Consider the following 15,881-nt stretch of genomic DNA (forward strand, 5'->3'; position numbering starts at 1 on the left):
TGGAGGGCTTTAAAAGTTATTAGTTAAAGTTCAAAATCACTTCTAACCCTAACAGGCAGCCAGTGAAGAGTTGCAGGGTGGGAGTGATGTGGTCGTGTCTCTTGGAGTCAGTTAAAAGTCTGGCAGCTGAGTTTTGAACGAGCTGGAGACAGGAAATGGCCCCTGGGCTGAGCCCTGAACACAGGAAGCTGCAGTGATCGTGACGAGATGACAACATGGACGACTTCTTCAAGGTCCTCTTGAGACAAAAAATATTTTACTTTTGTAATGTTTCCAATTTGAAGGGAGCACGATCGCACGACTTTGGTTATTTGAGGGTTGCAACAGCGCTCAGAGTCAAAGATGACGCAGAGTGCTTTACATCGGAGGACAGGTTCCCAACGTTCTTTCTTAGGTCAGAGGTCAGGTTTGGTGGACCTAAAGAATGACCTCAGATTTGGACTCTGTGGACTTTTCCTTTGGACCCATGCATCTTTACCCCGGCCTTAAAAACTGTTGACGAGTTCACAGAGCTGACTGCAAACAGGAAAGACACAGACGTGTCACAAACTGCAGTAAAAACCTTCACTGAGACGCAGATTAAAAACGCTTCTAAAACCTGAATAATATCAGCATATCCACGTCTTACTGCATGTGACATTATTTAAAAAGAACCAAAGAGATTAAACTATCTAGTAATTTACAGGGAGTCCAGAGGAGGAAGTTAATCATCTCATGATGCATCAGATTTATATTGTGACCCTTCGAGGAGACCCTGATCCCCATGACGGGAGCCACTGGTGTAAAATATTGCATGCTGTTAAGATTCCCCTTCATTTGGACTGAGCAGCTCTGACAGACGCAGACTGAAATTACACTGATGTACGAGGACAGGAAGAGGCTGTCCACATACTTTTGGCTGCAGCTGTGTGTCCTGAGCCTTTGAAAACAGATATGATCTTTATTTAAGTGACATTTCATTCGGGTCTGTTTCTCTTCAACATGTCACACGTGTCGTGTTCAGGGTCGCCTGGGTAAATCGGGACTTGTTTAAGTTCGTCCCGGCCTCCCAGTCTTCAGCTCAGTTACCAGTTAAACCAGTCTGACCATCCTCCTCCTCGCCCTCAGCTCCCTCTCTTCTCAGGAACAAAAGGAGGCCAGCGGCTCCCCGGAGACGCCCTCCTCCACCTCCTCCTCCACCCTGATACGCCCCCCACAGGTAGAGATGGTGGGGGTTCTTCTCCCTAGGGGTTCCCAACACAGGGTCCCGGCCCTGCCCCGGCTCCCCTGAGAGCGAGCCGGGGCCGAGGGAAAGTTGGGAGCGAGCTGTGTCCGAGGCGGGCCGAGCGAGTGGTCTATCTCTAATGACAAGGTAAGACCGGCTGCAGATGTCCGACAGATTGGAGGCTCTTTCAGGGCAGGGAGGTCCCGGAGTCTGGCAGGAATGTGAAAGGAGGGCCGCTCCGGATCACAGGCTCTGTTGTTGTCAGCGGGCTGAGTGTCGACCAGGGAAAGGGGTCATTAAGGAGGCCGGCCAGCTGAAACTCTATCCGCTCCGGCTGATCGGGGGAACGGCCTCATCACCGTGTTCTCGCAGAAACCAACAGCTTGGCTCACCTCAAACACATCAGATAATGAGGCCGCTCCTCTCCCAGAGAGAGCCACTTGTTTCAGCTTTTCCTCCACAGTTTCCTGAAGGAAGGCAGAGCTCAGGTTTCAGAGTCACCTGCAGTCATAGAAATACTTGTACTTCCTCTCTTCCTTACGTCCAAGTGGACGTTTGTGCCAAGTTTGAGGAAACTCCCTCAAGGCGTTTTTGAGATACGGCGTTCAACTGAAAACATAAAAACCTCTAACGATGGTGCAAAAGCATAAAAAGACCCAAGCCAACAATAAACTGATCCCACTAAAGCAGGATTTATACTTCTGCTTCGACACCATACGTACGGCTCTGTGTAGACACGTAGACGCCGTAGATGTGCACCTCCCCACCTACCTTGCGGCGACACAGACCTCCTGCTAATTTTTGTAAGCTGAATCCATTTCCCTCAGTGGAAACAAAGCTTTAATTTACTTTAATTTTACAGATAAGAAACAATAAATTGTGAAGACATAAAGCCCTCAGTCACATTTTAGGTCCTGTGTGTGATTTATCCTGGCTGAAATATGAGCAGAGGAAAAGTCTGATAGCTGCTAGGCTAATTTATACAATTGGAAATGAAATAGACTCATGCTAAGACTGTTAGCATGTTGTATTTTAAGGGCAAAATGTTATATTTTATTCAATGTTTTATGCCATGTTTCATATGTGTGTTTTAAGTTAATTAAATCAATCAAACTTCACTGTACTTCACAAAAACAACACAGCGGCATAGAAACCCCAACATGAACTAGCAGCTTCTCAAATTCAAGGATGCTTCCTTGGTAGGACGGGTCCTTCAAGTCAGGTCCTTCAAAGAGAAAAAATGTTGACATAATGTAGAAAACTATTATTAAATTGTCCAAAAGAATGTTTTAAAAGATGGACGCAAAATTGTAGATAAAATGTCAGTGAAATTTTATTGAAATGTCCAAAAGGTGTTTATAAAATGTCTAAGAACATGTTGATAAAACATCAGAAAAAATATTAATAAAATGTCTGAAAAAAATGTTTTAAAAAACGTATGAAAAATGTTATAAAATTGCCCAAAAAAAGTTTTAAAACATACATTTATATTTTCGGGGGAAAAAAAAGTTAAAAAGTCCAAAAAAATTATTAAAATGTCTGAAAAATGCTCTTGAAATATTCTGAAAATAATATTTAAATGTTGAAAAAATGTTGATAGAATATCTGAAAAATATTTTAAAATGTCTGAAAATAACCTAAAGTTTTGTGGGCACCATATACTGTGGTGTGTGTGTGTGTGTGTGTGTAACCTGTGAGGTGTCTCACCTGGCAGCTGTAACTCCGCCTCCATTTCCTCCATCCTCTCACTGATCAATAACCAGGACTGATATTATCCCTGAAAACACAACGGTTGATCCCAACTCTGGAGCTGGAGAGGAGGTGAGGGGGAGGTCAGAGGTCAGAACCAGAGGATCCTGGGTCCATCATAGATGGTGAGAGGTGGGCGGAGCCAGCAGCTGTCAGTCAGGTGTAGGTGTAACATTAACAGCACAGACTTAGACCACAACACACTCCAACAGAGCACATTAACCTGACATTAACTCTTAATGAGCCGCCACACCCCCACAATCCAAACCCCGCCTCCACGATGTCACCCCGTCTGCCAGAGACGTATCCCACAATGCCCCTCATTAACCTTCACCATGGCTGAACCAGAGTATCAGAGCTCCACTCATCATGTTTCTCTGTTCAACAAGAACACAAATATCTGGGGTCTCATTTATGAAACAGTGCGTAGGATCAATCCTAAAAATGTACGTATGAGCATTTGATTTGGTAAATTGGGAATTCTTATATAAAGTGTTAGAACAATTTGGATTCAGTAGTAAATCAATACAGTGCATAAAGACATTATACCACCAGCCCACCGCGAGAATCAACATAAATGGAAACCTGACTGACAAATTCAGTATACAGAGATCAACTAGGCAAGGATGTTGCTTATCACCTACCCTATTTGCTCTCTTTATCGAGCCTCTGGCGCAAGCAGTAAGGCAAAATTAAGAAATTAAAGGAGGTATGGTAAATGGCAAGGAACATAAAATAGGACTTTTTGCTGATGACGTTGCAGCCTTCCTTGAACAACCAAATAAATCACTACTTGTATTGATGAATCTTCTAGAAAAGTACGGCTATCACTCAGGATATAAAATTAATGTCTCAAAAACACAGATTTTAACGCTTAATTACACCCCATCAAAAGAGATTCAGGAATCGTATCACTTCAACTGGAATATAAAGAAAATCAAATATCTGGGGGTTACCATCACTAAAGGACTATCTAAACTTTACAAAGCAAATTATAATAAGATAAGTCAAGAGATACAAAAAGACACTGAAAGATGGTCTACTAGACCTTAACTCAAGAATCGAGACTATCAAAATGAATGTACAGCCAAGACTTCTTTATTTATTCCAGTCCTTGTCAATAGAGGTCCCCCAAACGCAATTTGTGACCTGGGACAAGATAATATCAAGGTTTATTTGGGGGGGCAAAAAACTTAGAGTTAGGTATGAAACTCTTCAGCTACCAAAAGATAAAGGGGGTATGGGTCTCCCAAAACTGAGAGAATACTTTTATGCTGCCCAGTTAAGGCATATTATATGCTGGTGCACACCAGATTATACAGCTAAGTGGAAAGACATGGAGAAGGAGTTTGGAGAATACCCATTTCAGAGTATTATTGGAGATGAAGACACATACAAGAAGATTAAAAATTATATGGCTTCAATTACAGTGTTTACACTGGAATTATGGTTCAGATCACTAAAAAACTACAGGATAAAGACAGAAACAAATGTGCTTAGATGGGTAGCATTTGACAGTAATTTTAAACCAGCAGTGTATGATGAAGGATTCAAACGGTGGATACACAGCATGGTACACTTTACAGAAGGATGGGGAGCTGGAGAGTTTCCAGAACATGAAAGACAAATATGATTTAGATAAGCATGAGTTCTACAGGTACCTACAATTAAGAGACTATTACAAAAACGAAATCAGGATGGATCCCTCCGTGGAAATGAATGGTGTGATTCAAATTATAATAAATTCCTAAAATGGAAAAAAAATTAAAATCATATCTGCCTTATACCAAAAATTGATGACGAATAAACACTCAACTAAGTATATAAAAGTAAAATGGGAATCAGAATTTAACGGGAAAATATCGGATGAGGATTGGCAAGCTATGTGGAAAACTCATCAGACATCCACCAAGTCGCGGATATGGAGAGAATTTTCCTGGAAAAATTTGATTCATTTTTTTATTACATCCAAGGTGAAGAATAAGAATAAGGGCACAGACTTGCCATGTTGGAGGAAATGTGGAGTAGTGGATGCAGACCACTCACACATATTTTGGAAATGCCATACTGAAGTTTTGGAGAATTGTACACGTAACTATACAAAAGATACTGGGGTATGATATTCCTATGAGCTACAGTACAGGCCAAAAGTTTGGACACACCTTCTCATTCAATGTGTTTTCTTTATTTTCATGACTATTTACATTGTAGATTCTCACTGAAGGCATCAAAACTATGAATGAACACGTGGAGTTATGTACTTAACAAAAAAAGGTGAAATAACTGAAAACATGTTTTATATTCTAGTTTCTTCAAAATAGCCACCCTTTGCTCTGATTACTGCTTTGCACACTCTTGGCATTCTCTCCATGAGCTTCAAGAGGTAGTCACCTGAAATGGTTTTCCAACAGTCTTGAAGGAGTTCCCAGAGGTGTTTAGCACTTGTTGGCCCCTTTGCCTTCACTCTGCGGTCCAGCTCACCCCAAACCATCTCCATTGGGTTCAGGTCCGGTGACTGTGGAGGCCAGGTCATCTGCCGCAGCACTCCATCACTCTCCTTCTTGGTCAAATAGCCGTTACACAGCCTGGAGGTGTGTTTGGGGTCATTGTCCTGTTGAAAAATAAATGATCGTCCAACTAAACGCAAACCGGATGGGATGGCATGTCGCTGCAGGATGCTGTGGTAGCCATGCTGGTTCAGTGTGCCTTCAATTTTGAATAAATCCCCAACAGTGTCACCAGCAAAACACCCCCACACCATCACACCTCCTCCACCATGCTTCACAGTGGGAACCAGGCATGTGGAATCCATCCGTTCACCTTTTCTGCGTCTCACAAAGACACGGCGGTTGGAACCAAAGATCTCAAATTTGGACTCATCAGACCAAAGCACAGATTTCCACTGGTCTAATGTCCATTCCTTGTGTTTCTTGGCCCAAACAAATCTCTTCTGCTTGTTGCCTCTCCTTAGCAGTGGTTTCCTAGCAGCTATTTGACCATGAAGGCCTGATTCGCGCAGTCTCCTCTTAACAGTTGTTCTAGAGATGGGTCTGCTGCTAGAACTCTGTGTGGCATTCATCTGGTCTCTGATCTGAGCTGCTGTTAACTTGCGATTTCTGAGGCTGGTGACTCGGATGAACTTATCCTCAGAAGCAGAGGTGACTCTTGGTCTTCCTTTCCTGGGTCGGTCCTCATGTGTGCCAGTTTCGTTGTAGCGCTTGATGGTTTTTGCGACTCCACTTGGGGACACATTTAAAGTTTTTGCAATTTTCCGGACTGACTGTCCTTCATTTCTTAAAGTAATGATGGCCACTCGTTTTTCTTTAGTTAGCTGATTGGTTCTTGCCATAATATGAATTTTAACAGTTGTCCAATAGGGCTGTCGGCTGTGTATTAACCTGACTTCTGCACAACACAACTGATGGTCCCAACCCCATTGATAAAGCAAGAAATTCCACTAATTAACCCTGATAAGGCACACCTGTGAAGTGGAAACCATTTCAGGTGACTACCTCTTGAAGCTCATGGAGAGAATGCCAAGAGTGTGCAAAGCAGTAATCAGAGCAAAGGGTGGCTATTTTGAAGAAACTAGAATATAAAACATGTTTTCAGTTATTTCACCTTTTTTTGTTAAGTACATAACTCCACATGTGTTCATTCATAGTTTTGATGCCTTCAGTGAGAATCTACAATGTAAATAGTCATGAAAATAAAGAAAACGCATTGAATGAGAAGGTGTGTCCAAACTTTTGGCCTGTACTGTACATGGTACTATGTCTCTGTAATTTTAATTCTATTAGAGAGACAATAAGAGTAAGGGATAGATATTTGATCAAAATACTGTTGATAGCCAGTAAGAAAGCTATTACGAGGAAATGGGGTAAGGTGGATCCTCCTTGTCAGGATCAGTGGATTGGGATAGTAGAAGAAATCTACACAGTGGAAAAACTGACACATCGCCTGAGACTACAACAAACACAGCTGGAAGAAAAGTGGGAGAAATGGACATTATTCAAAACCAAAAACAGCGACGAAGACGACAGACAGAACCAACTGATCTAAATGAAGACACTATGACAAAGGATGAATAGCTGAAGATGTAACTCCCAAACAAATATTATTCTTATTTTGTATTGTTTTGATTGTGGGTTGTTTATGTATGCCTTGTATGTGTGTGGATGTAGAAAATATCAATAAAAAATAAGTGATAAAAAATAAAAATAAAAATGTACATTTGGACAAAAGCCAAACATTTATTAGACACAGTCAGGCTCCACCTCACCGTCTGTGTCGCCAGTTTCCTGTCCCCAAAATGTTCCTAAGCCCGGGTCACAGTTTCCCCCATCATGTCTGTTTTCATTGATCACAACTATTGTGTGGGAAGTGACGTACAAAAAAAGAAAATAAAAATCAGTGTTTTTCCAACGCTCTCACCACAGAGGAGCTGCTCACTGCAGTGGCCTGACGTGAACACATGAATGTCTCTATCTAGAGTCAGTGTTTGGTTTGTCTGTTCTGGGCTACTGTAGAGACATGGCGGCCGCTGTCAGCTTGTGTGTGTGTGTGGAAATTGTATTGATCAGTCTCTAACTGTAATTGGCTGATTGATGAGGGAACCATCACAGTCAGGAATGCAGACACACACACACACACACAGAGTTACAGATTGACCGAGTGTCCACTGTGTCTTCACACTAATTGCTTTTGGGTAATGCGTCATGTATAAGTGTGTGGATGCTGCTGACCTCTGACCTCTGATCAGTGAGGGAGAACACTGACAGCACAGAGGAGAGTTAGTTAATGTGCATTCAGGGGACAATGAGGAAGTAAGGGCCTGAGTGGATACACACACACACACACACACACACACACACACACACACACACACACACACACACACACACAGTCTCTGATCTGTGGGCAGATGGACAGCACACTGTCCTGTATGGTACAGTATAAAGACACATTATAATGTCGGAGGAGTTCTTCCTGCAGACGTGTCAGGGCCTGAAATCCACCTGTAAACGTCCATGATGGAGGAGAAGCTCCTGGACCAACTGGTGGTACTCCCCATGATCCAGCCTCTTTTTTAGGGTCTCATGTACCCACACAGATCTCTGTTTATCTGCTGACAGCCTCTCACCCTCAACCAGAGCTACAGACAGCACCCTCTGCCTCAACATGGCAGCAGCTACACACTGATCACTGGGAAATATGACAAGAGATAAACGATAGATTGACAGATACATGTGAAGGTTAGAATAAGGTGGTGATGGGGTGGTTGCCTGGCAACAATAAAAAGGCGCAGCAAGCGCAAATATTATACCTGCAGGATCTAATCTGTAGCATTTCATTGACTCACTGTCTTCCAGTCTTTGGAGAATATTTCTACCACCTCTTTGTGTTTCTGCCATTTTCTCTTAAAGTCCTCCGCCTGCTCCCAACAGTTTAGTACCTTAGGATCTCTCTTAATATAAAGATGAAGATACTCTGTGAATCACTGTTATCTTTACCAGGACCTAGTCTTGCCTTTAAAGGTGCGGACACACCAAACCGACATCAAAGAACTAGCGGCGACGAAAGCCAACTGTTGCCTCGTCTACGTCGCCTCACGTCGCCCTGTGTCAGTTGCATTTAAACACACTACACGGACTACATCCGACGGCCAAGTAGCACGTACGTTCTGCGCCTGCGTGAGAGAGAGCGGAGTGAGAGAGTGGTACATCCTGTCAGCCGAGGGGTTTCCTATCTGTGCAGCCGAGCACCGCAGCACCTCCACGGACTATTACATCCAGACGGTCCCGGTGTTTCCTCCGCAGGCTCCACTTCACTCAGCTGCCCGATAAACCCGCTGCTTCTTCCCACTTTAACCTGAATAACAAACCAGGGCTCGGTGCTCCGGTTGGATCCAAACGGAGAGCCGGGGCTAGCTCAGAGACTAGCGGAGGCTAACTGGCTGTGCTTCCCTCCGGTCATGCTGCAGCTAACGCTCCGCTTGCCGCTCCCAGCTAGCTCCGGTTTGTTATTCAGGTTAAAGTGTGAAGAAGCAGCGGGTCTGTGGGGCAGCTGAGTGAAGTGGAGCCTGAGGAGGAAGCACCGGTTAGCCCCGGTTTCACTACAGGCAGATTCACTCGCTACAGGGGCGAGGAAATAAAACCTGAACAGCCAATCAGAGTGATCTCTCTCACCGACAAGCTCCGCCGCTGATTCAACATGCTCAATTGGCTGAAAAGCCACCGACGCTGAAGTGCCGATGGTGCGGGACACACCGCAAAAACTAGGGCGACAGACGCTCACCGACGGCCCGACTTTGGTCGGCTTGGTGTGTCAGGGCCTTTAGACGAAATTCTAAAGCCCAGTTCAAACCAAAGATTGGTGACGAGACAAAACTGGTGTGATTAGTCCGGTCTGAGCGCGACTCAAACCGGCTGATGGTGTCACCTGACACTCAGCTGGTCAAATGGCCGGTGGCTGGTTTTAAAGCACGTCACCTGTTTTAACAGCCAATCAAACAGAAGTGTATTTTGAAAACAGACAATGCATGTAACAGGCTGAAGTTGATACGGCGTCCCAGAACGTCAACAACCAACACACCCAGGGTACCTTGGACGTCATATGTGGACGTGGAAAGTCCATGACCAAACGTGGACATGTGACGAGGTCACAGTGAGGATGATGATAGATTACGACTGACTTAATTACCCTTTTAACTTATTGTTAAACACTCCATTCAGACTTGACAGAAACAAAATAAAACTAATCAAAGCTGTCCTGTTAGTCACACAGTTAGTTAGTCCACTGTTCCAACAATCACTAACTCTGTTTGGTGGAAATAAACTCTTCATTTACAGAGTCTGACGTGAAAATATCTTGTTCTTCCCTTCAGTCTCTGTTGTTTAAGTCCTGTAACATTATCCCCACCACTCACAGTTGCCATCTTTCTCAGCCCAGCTGCTTGTTCCACCAGTAAAGACTGACCTCTGGTGGCGTGTGATGAGCACTACGTATAAAACATCTTTAATACAGCATCTCCATATGAGTTTGATAGAAAGAGGAACAACTGTATTTTTGACAGTATTGAAAATTATACCTTGAAGATTGTCCTGTAACACTGTGAAACTGTGAAACTGTGATACTGTGACACTGTGACACTGTGATAGCGCCCGAGCCTGAAAAGACTATTACAGTTTTTTGGGGTCCCTGGAATTCCTTCAAGGACCGCTGTTTGAGACCGACTGAGCTATAACCTCAAAGGAAGCCCACTGTATCTGTGTGTGTGTGTGTGTGTGTGTGTGTGTGTGTGTGTGTGTGCTGTCAGTTTAATGGTTAATGAGTCTTTATGGCATTCTGTGTGAAGATGAGTAACTTTATACCAACATACTAACTGCTGCAGTCTCCTGCTCAACAATTAACCCAATGAGTGCCTACACACACACACACACACACACACAGAATGTAAATCATACAGTACTGAAGACTCCAATATGAACTCAGATACTCGATGGTTTACAGAGTGCCGGGGAGAGGAGAGGAGAAGAGGAGCGGCGTTAAGGCTAAGCTAACCAAGATGGCTGCTGTCGTTGATGCTGCTGGCAGTGAGCGAATGACGGTACATTTTCTCTATAAAGAGAAGAATCAACTGCACTTAACCAACCAGGATGCAGAGTTAATGTTTCGTGGCATCTCGTGGTACAGATGCAGATTGCAACCAACTGAAGCACCTGTCCCTCACCGCTCCCTTTCTTCCCTGAAGAAGAATCTTCATCAGCCTTGAGGTGCGTTCATGCACGTCAAAGAAGAAACTCAAAAGGTGCTCTTAAAGCCAGCATTTGGCTACTGTAGAAACATGACGGCGCAACACGGCACTCCATGAGAGATGACCAGCTCCCTCTGTAGATATGAAGGGATCATTCTTAGCTTATAAAACATATTTCATCTCTACTATAGATCCATCTTAATCCTACACACTGGACCTTCAAAGTTTTTCTTGAGAACACAGATGTGTTTCCTTCCCTCAGTACCACGTCATATGTTTCATTGCTCTGATCAATTTTAGGTTTCCAGTCCAGCTGTTGATAACATGTCAAAGAAACCTAAAATGAACTGAAAGGTTCCAGACTAACTCACATTTCAAAAGAACACAATGGCATTTCTGCAAACCATATGTTGCTTTTAAACGTGTCACTCATGTCATATAAACGCTTCAAAAGTGACGTAGTATATGAGCTGACTTTGTCATCAGGAGGTGGAGGGCATAGAGGGAGAGACTCCTGCCAAGCTGCAGACCACTGCCTAACACCAACAGACAACACCTCAGCAATTCATTGCTGTGTTTCCAGCACATTTTAGACCCAAACGTCAGCGTTTCCTTGCAACGTGTAGCTGTTGTTTCAGCAGCGTTTTAGCCCCCAAACATGAGTGTTTATACGCGACCTATGGCTGCTTTTCCAGCAGCTGTTTAGCACCCGAACATGGGTGTTACTTAGCGAGTTGTTGCTGGGTTTCCAGTGGCTTTTTAGGCCCCAAATATGGGTGTTTATAAGCGACCCTTGACTGTTTTTAAAGCACTTTTTAGCCCCCAAACACGGCTGTTTTGAAGAGACAAGTGGCTGATTTTCCAGCAGTTTTCAGTCCCCAAATGTGGGTATTTGTTAGAGACCTGTAGCTGCTTTAACAGCACTTTTTAGCCCCCAAACGTAGATGATTTTAGCAACCCCCGGCTGTTTATCCAGCGGCTTTTCAGTCCCCAAACTGGAGTGTTTCTTTGCAAGCTGTGGCTGTTTTTCCAGCATTTTTCTAGCCCCCAAAACTGGATGTTGCTTGGCAACCTGTGGCTGGTCTGACAGCAGCTTTTTAGCACCCAAAACTGGGTGTTATTTAGCGACCTGTTGCTGTATTTCCAGCTGGTATTTTTTTAGCAACCTATGGCTGCTTTTACAGCACTTTTTAGCCCCCAAGCTTGAGTGTTTCTTCACGACCAGTGGCTGTTTTCCAGCTGGTATTTTTATCCTCCAAACATGGTTGTTTTTTAGCGACATGTTGCTGCTTTTCCTGCATTTTTTTGCTGCTAAGCATGGATGTTCTTTATCAACCCTTGGCTGTTTTTTCAGTTCTTTTAACACCCCAAACATGGGTGTTTTGTTTAACAGCATGTTGTTGCTTTCCCACCAGGGACAGTGCCATGCAAAGTGGTTGTTTACCAAGACACTGGTGCGTTTCCAGCAGAGACTGTGCCCCCCAGAACTGTGTAGTTTAAGCCAAAACATGATCTTTTCCTGACCATGACAAAGTGTTTTTCGTGCCTGAATCTTACCACACATTACCACACACCACAATGCTCTTAAAAGCTGAAGTTTCAATGTATCTACTCAAGAAGGTTCTTCTTTTCTTTTCTTTTCATTTCAGCGATCAGTATTTCTAACGTCCTGTCTGCAGCTGTGTGTCCCCTCTTTACTGTTTGGGTGGTTGTATAATGAGAGAAATGTGAGGAATGATGTAATGTGAGGAAGAGGAGAGGAAATGTAGTTAATGAAGCAGAAAAGAACACAAAGAGCTAAAAAACAATACTTACAATAAAGAACGAGAACATGAACTGTGAGCAGCGGCGAGTGGCGGGTGTTTCTGTCAGAGGATCAAATAACAGCAGTCGCGTGTTCTAAGCGTGTGTGTGTGTGTGTGTGTGTGTACGTACATTCCACATACACACCACACACACACACACACACACCTGGCACATACCTCTGGCACAACGCCACAAACACACTCAGTCATGTACAAACACACACACCTCAAACCTAATGTGATACTGGCACAGAGCCTCGGTGTGGTGTTAACAATGGACACACACACACACACACACACACACACACACACACACACACACACACACGCACACACACGCACACACGCTATGATCTCACTAACAAACAGTTATAATTAATAACCAGTTGGACCAGTCCACACAGAGAGCAGCAGGCTGGATTACACACAGTCATCATGAACCGTTAAATCTGATATGGGCGCTGAGATTCCTGAGTCAGGCCCCGCCCCCTTCTGAGTCACCATGTCAACACCAAACACGTCAGATTTGGTCACAAATCGGTCAAATGATGAAAACTGGTTCTCTTTGTCACTACATGAAAATAACCTTATCTAAAACACGAGAACACAGACGTTCTGCTGCACACTGTGAAATAATGATGGAGCAATCACAACAGCTTCGACCAGTAACAGCACACGTAGAAATAAATCTGGTTTGTGTTCACACTCGTCTGCTGTAGAATCTGATTTGGAGTTCAGTATATTTGCAGTGAAAACTTCTTTGCTGTGTTTCGTTGCTCCCACCAACCTGACATATAAATATGTTGTTAAAGGTCCAGCGTGTCAGATTTAGGGAGACTTTAGGGAAACTTCTCCTGGTCAGAAATTCCTACAGTGTTCATTGTTCAGGAGTTTTTACCGGCAGCTGAATGATCCAGAGGTCTCCCTCTCTACAACCAGATCAGGGGTCTCGTTTATAAAACAGCACGTAGGATCCAGACTAACAATATATGCACGGACAAAAGCCAAAAATGGCGTGTGCCAAAAAATATTCAACAGTTTCTACAATCAGATTTCAGGCTCATCAAGTCTGTCTGTTTTTGTCTGATAACGTAAGATCCAGATGTTCAGGAGGTTTTTACCAGGAGCTGAATTATCAACAGAGGTTTCCTCCTCTCCAAAACAAACAGAGCAGCTGATTCAAACCAGTGAAAACACTGAATGAAGACAAGTGTCTCTGACAGTCTCCATCCATGTCAGTGAAAACATGGATGCTTCACACACAGAAGATCTATACAATCAGCACAGTGTCAAGATTAGAGTCACCAATTCAGTATCTGACCAAATGCCTCCCCTTCTGTTCCTGAGATATGACGTTAAAACATGATGATGTCACAGTCAAGCTGACCTTTGACCTTTTGACCTTCATTATTTCGTCCTGTTGTGTATAATTTTGTGATAATTAGTGTATTAATTCTTGAGTTATGGCCAAAAACATGGTTATTGAGATCACAGTGATGTTTTCAATTCATCGCTGAATCCAAGTGGACGTTTGTGCCAAATTAAATTAAAAAAAAAAAAAAGAAATCCTTCAAGGCCTTCTTGAGATATCACATTCATGCTAACAAGATGGACACAAGGTCACAGTGACCTTGACCTTTGACCATTGTTGAGTCCATATTTTATCCTGTTAGACAGTTGTTTGCTGTCCAGGCCCCAAATCTGCCCGAGGAAATCAGGTCTGCCGAGTGAGTGATCTCTTTCAGTCGCTTCTTAAAACAAACTTTAATCGGGGAGCCTTTCCTGATTTCACTTGAGTTTACCTTCATTTAAACTTAAATTTAATTCATCAGTTTTATACAATAAAGTGTTTTTACCAGTTCTTATAAAAGCTGTTATTTTCATGTCTTGTCTGTTTTAACTGTTGACATGTAAAGAACGTTGTAACTCTGCTTATCTATGAATAAAGAACGATTATTATTATCATTATTTGTGTGAAGTTTTGTTAGAAATATGCATATGAATTCTTGAGTCAAGGCCAAAACCATGACCACAAAACTCTAATCAGTTTATTCTTCAATCTAAGTGGACGTTTGTGCCAAGCTTAAAGAAATTCCTCAAGCAGTTCTTGAGATATTGCATTCACGAGAATGAGACAGACAAGGTCACAGTGACCTTGACCTTTGACCTATGACCACCAAAATTGTATCAGTTCATCACTGACTCCAAGTGGACATTTGTGCCACATTTGAAGAAACTCCCTTGAGGTGTTGTTGAGATATTGTGTTTACAACAATGGGAATGACGGACAGACAACCCAAAAACATAATGCCTCCGGCCACGGCTATCACCAGCACAGAGGCATACACAGCAGTGTTTTTCCAACGCCCTCACCACAGAGGTGCTGCTGACTATGGTGACCTAACGTGAACACATGAATGTCTCTATCTGGAGTCAGTGTTTGGATTGTCTGTTTTGGGCTACTGTAGAAACATGGCGGTGCAACATGGTGATCTCTGTAGACGAGGACCTGCTCCCTGTGGAGATATAAACAGCTCATTCTGAGGGAACGAAAACACAACGATTCTTATTTTCAGCTGATTATACACTAAAGAAAAAAGTCCCTGTTTAAACAAACATGTTCAGGATTGAGGAGATCAGATCTTCCGCTCTCATGTTCTCTCATTATAAACTGATGTGTGAGGCTGCCAGAGAAATCTCCTCCAGACTAAACTTTTGATTGATGTGTAGATGAGGCATCCTGTCTGGCAGCATTGAGGTAATGACGGATGTTCGGCAGAGGAGGAGGACGCCGTCTGGCTGAGCTGCAGCTCGCATTAATAAACGCTGATGAGGCCGTTTTTCTTTAAAAGCCATTTCTGCTTTATTAGAGAGGACAACAAGGAGGACAGGTAGAGACAGATAGGAGGACGAGGGAAAGGTCACAGTGACGACGATGTTCAACAACTCTCATGTAGCTGATATCGATCCAGCTATTGTCTCTGTGCGTGACGTCTCAGGAGTTCAACAGCAAATCAAAAGAGTGGGTCTGTCAGGAGAAACACCATCTGTCAACTTTGGCTTTACTTTCCTTCAAATGTCATTTTTTTCCTCTGACTGTATTAAAACCTAATATTTGTAGAGAGTACTGCAGTGTCAGGGTCGTCCCTGGTCTCTGATCCTGTTTGTGATATTCATGGTCAGGATCTCGAGGTGCAGCCGGGGGGGATGAAGGGGTCCGGTTTGGTGACCTCAGAGTTACATCTCTGCTCTTTGCAGATGATGTGTTTCTGTTGGCTTCATCACAGCGTGACCTCCAGCATGACCTGGGGCGGTTTGCAGCTGAGTGTGAAGCAGTCAGCACCTCCAAATCTGAGGTCATGGTTCT

At 43.4% G+C, this 15,881-nt stretch overlaps 1 long non-coding RNA gene across 1 annotated transcript; it reads right to left on the reverse strand.

Annotated features, from left to right (window-relative positions):
* Nucleotides 1–2,332: 2,332 nt before the first annotated feature.
* On the reverse strand, nucleotides 2,333–12,604 carry LOC125889566 (uncharacterized). The gene is made up of 3 exons (XR_007449464.1): nucleotides 12,525–12,604; nucleotides 2,912–3,102; nucleotides 2,333–2,429 (listed from the first exon to the last, which is right to left on the reverse strand). It is a non-coding gene; the product is annotated as an uncharacterized LOC125889566 (long non-coding RNA).
* Nucleotides 12,605–15,881: the final 3,277 nt, after the last annotated feature.

This window comes from Epinephelus fuscoguttatus, linkage group LG5 (assembly GCF_011397635.1).
Source record: "Epinephelus fuscoguttatus linkage group LG5, E.fuscoguttatus.final_Chr_v1".
Taxonomy (NCBI): Eukaryota; Metazoa; Chordata; class Actinopteri; order Perciformes; family Serranidae; genus Epinephelus; species Epinephelus fuscoguttatus.